Below are 6,000 nucleotides of genomic sequence, written 5' to 3'. Positions count from 1 at the left end.
CAATCGGGCCTCCGGCAAACTCTTTTCCTGAATCGGCTCCTGTTGCAGTTAAGCATCAGTACATTAATCTTGCTAGCCACAGCTTGATCAGGTCTGATTAAAGTACCTGTAAAGAATGGCATTTTTATATTTTCAGACCTATGATATTTTAAGCTTACCTCTTTTCCTGGTAGAATCTGGCAATAGGTGCTGGATTTTTGATAAGAGATCCAGGGTGACTTGCTTGGAGAGCCGAAAGCGTTGAGTGAACTCCTCTTCCGAGTACATTTCAAAGGGATCCCTACGGCTCCTGAACAAACGGGTTCTCCTCCTGATGGCCAGGTCTTCCCATTGTCCCACGTGAGCCACTCTACGTAGCAGGTGTCTGTAGGCTGCCATTGCTGCTTTTTCTGTAATAAAATTATATTTAATCTTTTGTGTCATCACCCTCATCAAGGATTATTTTCATTTGAAGTGGAACTTAAGCATCAAGGTCTGTCTGAATATAAGCTTGAGCTTAGATGGCCAATGTAATTATTCCCCATAATGGTGTGAAATATTAATATTGGCCATGCTGGGGTGGGCAGGCTCAGTAATGAAGGCTGCTTCCTTGACCTATTTCATAGCATTCACAATTCATACTTATTGAGGTTTACTGGCGTCAGGCTCACTGTAGTATTACCAAAGTTAAGGTAAAGTTGGGGGCACACGCTATAGCTGAGCTGCGCGTGGGTTCTCCGTTGCATGAACACGTGAGCCTGTGGTAGGAGGGAGCCCAACACCCCGGGACACAGGGCCAGTGTGACATCCGGGTTACCACAGTTTACCTTCCCTGGTTTACCCATGTACCCATTTATCAACCAGCCCGAGAGGGAGGATGAACAGCTGGGTGAGCAGCACGCTGACTCCTCGGGTCATGATTCGGACGCGGGGCCGCGTAGTAGTAGTCAGCCACGCTGACCACTAGACCACGGAGACCTCTTAGTATTACCAAGCACGAATAATAAGATTATACATCCTGTCAAGCTCTCTCACCCGGGTGTAATAATACATTTTGTTGGGGCTACGGCATGGCGATGAAAGGCGAGCCTCCTGTCAGCCTTCCAGCAAGTTGTAAACACGCCTTATCCCGCCTAACGTATCCTGCCACTTTAAAAACACTAAACAATCATTCACAGCCGGGAAAATACGCTTGGTCTTACCTGTATATGGATGATGAATTGTAGTAATGGCGGCAGCCTTCCTCTCCCGCGTGACGCCAGGCCGGAGGGGGGAGCTTGTTGTCGTCACGACGCCTTATTCTTGTAAAACGCGGAACGGGTACTGTTATCAGAGAAACACTAGTGTTCTGCCTAATAGGATATTTTTTTCCCGAAAATTTATTTTATAATTTATTGTATTTTTTACATTCAGTCTAAATTCTGATAACAATTTAAATCACGATTTCGACGAAGACACGGGGGTACCCGTGTCCTCGACACTCGACCATGTTCCAGTATTTTGGCGGGCATTTCAAGTACTCTCAGTAACGACTTGACTTCATGGGAAGTAACTTGTCCTCGACCTTCCGTCTAGCAATACCACCCTTAATATACCGAGAAGGGATATATGGAATGTAGTAGAATATATATATAGACATTTTTTTTAACTGAAAGGGTCAAATACTTGGAAAATGAATCCACGCTTATGTATCTACTACATTTATTATTTTTATTAGGTATACCATGTTTATTAAGTTAACCCGCTCATAAACGAGTGATTAAAGAGTAATTTTGATAAAGCTTTACCATCATACTCGACAGATATGTTTGTTTGATAACCTTAATTCTTGCCCGTCAGACATATAGCCTACTCTTTTGCCTTTCCTCCTCTGATTTGTAACATTCATTCATTCTTCATTTTATTTGCTTCATCTTATTTATTTATTCTTATTATTCTTATTTATTTACCTCTTATTTATTTATTTATTTGCATCCTATTTATTTATCTTTGTTTGATAACCTTCTTGCCCGTCCCTAATAGCCTACCCGTTTTCCTTTCATTTTCTGATTTGTAACTTATTCATTCATTTTTCCTTTTATTTGCTTCATCTTATACATTTATTCTTATTATTCTTATTTATTTGCTTCTTATTTATTTACTAGTTTATTTATTTGTATCCAATTTGTTTATCTTCCTACTTATTCCTTTTTTTTCGTATCATTTTACCAACAGTGTGCGATTATTCCATTGGTACGTAGATTACAAAAGCAATTCTCTCCGTTCATTGCCTTTCTTTTTATTTATCAAACCACCAACAAATTATAATATCTTCCTATAGTGTCACGTCATATCGTAACCTAGAAATCGCCCTAAAATCTATCACTCTAAACCCAATTTAACCTTATTTTTCTTCTTCTTCCAGGTTCATTACACGTCAATTCAGCTTCCACTTGACAACCACGAACAGGAACAAGGTCAGCATCGCCCCAGGAAAGCCTCCACCAACATCCCTCTTTGGTAAGTACAACCTCTTCCTTGATACTCCCTTAGGTCATGTTATTCAGTTTCCAATAAAGCTCGATCGCCACGCCCTTCCAAACTCTCATGAAACTCCCTTAATGGTCTTTTTGCAATTGTTCTTCAGTCTCCTCCAAGCTCCCCACGCCTTTCCTATTAGTGCGGTACGCTATGTATTCCCGTAGGATTTGGTTGCTAAAATTGATTTTTTTGCTTGTTTGGACTCGGTAGGGACCAGACTTTCAGAAAATGAAGGGGTTCAAATTTTCCTACCCCTTCCACCCTTTTTGGGGGGTCACTTCCGTTTTGGCCCCCCTGGAATGGACTATGTCCCTATTTCCACTGTTTATTGACCGATTTCAGTAATGGAAGAGTTGTTTTATAGGTTTTAAAGTGACAGGAGCTAGATTATGGTACTTTCAGATCAACCGGAAGTGCCCTAAACAGACTTCCGGTTCACCGGATGGCATTTAAATGAGGAATAAACTTTGTGTCAACTCAGCATCACTTTAATAAAATTACCACAGGGTGACCTTTATTGGCTTTAACAAAGTTAGTCATATAGGTACATTACAGTCAAAATACCACTTTTTAATTATAGTCAGGCTAAACCTAGACATGGGTAAAAAGAACATCTGGTATAGAAATCCAGTATTCATTTCAACCACAAGCAAGGTAAGGAAAACCACCTGAATTCGATAGCTTTAGAGACCCTCAAAAATGGGATTATATTGGCCTATATTAGACAACACAAATCCATGCCATGTTTCCTACAAAAGGCATCACCCACATTCCTTTGATATGACCCTACATCTAGGTTTAGCCAGACTTTAGATTCACTTTAAATGTCATTGACGTAGTCGCATTGCCTGTAGCAATATTTTGGTCACTTAGTTACGGATTACATTAAATTCTACACTATTGTTCCTTGCTCTCTGTCTACACAAAATCAGGGTAGTCTAATCCTCATCAGAGTCACTTTCTCGTATTTTCTCCAGAATTGTGTTCACACAGTCTCCGCCATAGCATTTGCAAAGAGGAGTGCAAGGCAAACCATTTTTAGAGCAACTACATCGCCCTTGACATCCTGTTTTACATCCACATTTGATGAGTTCAATTACTGCCTTTGGGGCAGGAAGCGCAAGACATCTAACTGGAACGTACAGTCCTTTTTCCAGAGTCCATCCATTCTCTTCAAGAGGAGGAAGTTCTGGGCAGTTGGTCTGGTATGATTTATCTCGCATAGTCATGTAGTTGGCGCGGAGAATATGCGGCAACAATGTGGCACGAGTAGGAGGTAGCATCTCGCCCTCTAAGTTCTTTGACCGAAATAGTTCCCATCTTAAAGATGGCAAGGATATTGGACCCTTCAAACTATAGACATGACACACAAAATGCTCCAAACCCTTGACTTGAGCAGGAAGCTCATTGCTCTCAAGCTCTGCAGGAATGCAGCGTTCCCCGAGTTCTTTGAAACAGCTTATGGCTTGATCATCATCTTCAAGCTTGAGGTAGGCATCGATCCATCTCTTTTTGGGGATTCCAACAAATTTGCCTCCCCAGTCAGCACCAGAGAAGTTGTGGAGTCCAAGAAGGCCTTGGCATTTATGGCGGCCAATTACTTTTAATCGTTCAAGTACATCGATCTCTCGTGCCTTGGTGCCCATACCAGTTGCAAACCTCAGGCAAGTGGGAGCAGCAATGCGTCCGCAAGATACCAGGTCAAGCAGCAGCAGCAGTACATCTGTATCTGGAGACCAAACGCACATTTCATTTCATATTTCCCTATTGTCTCCTCAAGTTTTGGTACTAAACTTGGTCTGCTGGCTTGAATGATAAGAAATCGCCCAAGCAATTCACGCTCTTCCCGCAACTTGATGACCTTATCCCCTACTCGTACTTTTACTTTTTCCATCCAGTTAGAGAAGGCCTTCAGTTTGAGTTTATTCATCTTGTCCCAGAGAGAGACACTGGATGTTGACATTAACCGCTGAGAAACGAACTCCTCAAAGCACTTCTGTCCCTTCTCTGTGAATTGCAGAATGTCTTGTTTTGCCTCATTTGACACAAGCGCTGACGATGCCAGACTCTTCAATGGTGTGTTTACTTTAAATGGATTGCCTTCACAGTGCAGCTCGATTTGCTGTCTAATCTTAAGAGCATTTGCTCTTGATCTCAGAGCAATCTCTCCTGAGAGCTGATAATGTTCTTTCCTCACAGAAGATCTGGAAACTTTGGGGAATCCATTGAGGTACTGATTCACTAGACGAGCCAGATGAGGTGTGGTAGTGACTAGTCGATCCAGAGCTGCTTCATCTCTACTGAGTCCAACCATGCCACCATGTCCCTTGAGCGTCTTTATCTCCTGCTCAAGAGCCTGATCGGTGAAGAGACGGCTGAAGGGTATCTCCGATTTTGCCACAACAAAGGCACCAGACTTCAAGGCATCCCACGTCTCTGGGTCATCTTCTTCAAGCGCATTCATTTGTGCTAGGTGAACAGGCATAAGTCGAGCATAGTTAAGGAGATCACGGGCAAAGAAATACTTGATGATATTCTCTAAAGATACCAGGTAACCTTCCCAGTCACCTGAGCGACAACAGCTGATGAGGTGAAGAAGAATCTCCACTTGGCCAAGGTATTGTAACAGGAACTGAGCAAACTCGCCAATGCCTTTGTCATCTTCACATGGCTTGATATTTCCTGCATACCATGACTGGATTTCTTCAAAGGTCTTTGCCATCTCTGGGTTGCGTTCGTGAAGTTTGTCCTTGAGAGCAATGCACTTGATTTGAACTTGACCTTTTTGGATTGTCGATAAGATGGCATCAAACTGCAACATCATAATTGCTAGACTGGTTGTGATATGATACTCAATGCCTCGCTTATAAGCTTTGCCACCAAAAATCCCTCGGAGAGCAGCTGATGTGTATGCACCACTTTCAATCGCGCAGGTGTCAAGGCCACTTCCGTCAATCGTTTTACCAAGTGCATGCAGGGCAGCAAATGCAATGTGGAGGACACCAGCTCTTAGTATCCAGTTGGTGTTGCCAGTTGACTGCTGTATTTTCAGTGCACGAGCATAAAGGTCCAGATCAAGCGTTATTAGTGTCCGTCTCTGAGGACCAACAACGATGGCCGAGATACCCTGTGTTAACTGCAGGGCAGTATAGAGGGTCCCATAATCTGTTGGTGAGGTCTTGAACAATGGAGCAATCACCTCTGTGTTAGTTCGCACATGGTCATGGCTGTCAGAGGACTGTGATATCAGCAGGGACTTAGTTGCAGCCCAAGTTGGCATCACATCTTCCTTTGCCAATTTCTCTGGTTTACGCATTTGTCCTCTGACTGACAAAACTGAACCAGATTGACCCCTGTCCCTCAAAGCTTCAGACTCTTCATTGTCCTGTGTGTCTACCTGTGCTGTCTGAGGTTCAGCTAAGGTTTTCTCCCCATCGTCATCAGTTGCAAGGTAGTTGGCAAGTGCCCAGGTGTGAGTGAAGTCTGTGGAGAGAAGGTAAT

The 6,000-nt window shown here is 42.9% G+C and overlaps 2 long non-coding RNA genes across 2 annotated transcripts in view; one reads left to right on the top strand and one right to left on the bottom strand.

Moving 5' to 3' along the window:
- The window catches only part of LOC126993563 (uncharacterized), a 3,788-nt gene extending 2,275 nt beyond the window's left edge, over positions 1-1,513 (bottom strand). The window contains exons 1-2 of the long non-coding RNA XR_007747953.1: positions 1,182-1,513; positions 159-389 (exon numbers count right to left, since the gene is read on the bottom strand). This is a non-coding gene — a long non-coding RNA (uncharacterized LOC126993563). The remainder of the gene's footprint in view (positions 1-158; positions 390-1,181) is intronic.
- LOC126993564 (uncharacterized) overlaps positions 1-2,480 on the top strand; it is a 20,236-nt gene extending 17,756 nt beyond the window's left edge. Inside the window, exon 3 of the long non-coding RNA XR_007747954.1 lies at positions 2,384-2,480. This is a non-coding gene — a long non-coding RNA (uncharacterized LOC126993564). The remainder of the gene's footprint in view (positions 1-2,383) is intronic.
- The last annotated feature ends 3,520 nt before the right edge of the window (positions 2,481-6,000 follow it).

Source organism: Eriocheir sinensis, unplaced genomic scaffold (assembly GCF_024679095.1).
Source record: "Eriocheir sinensis breed Jianghai 21 unplaced genomic scaffold, ASM2467909v1 Scaffold633, whole genome shotgun sequence".
Classification (NCBI taxonomy): Eukaryota; Metazoa; Arthropoda; class Malacostraca; order Decapoda; family Varunidae; genus Eriocheir; species Eriocheir sinensis.
The sequence above is the reverse complement of the archived record's forward strand: the minus strand, read 5'-3'. Positions and strand labels throughout refer to the sequence as shown.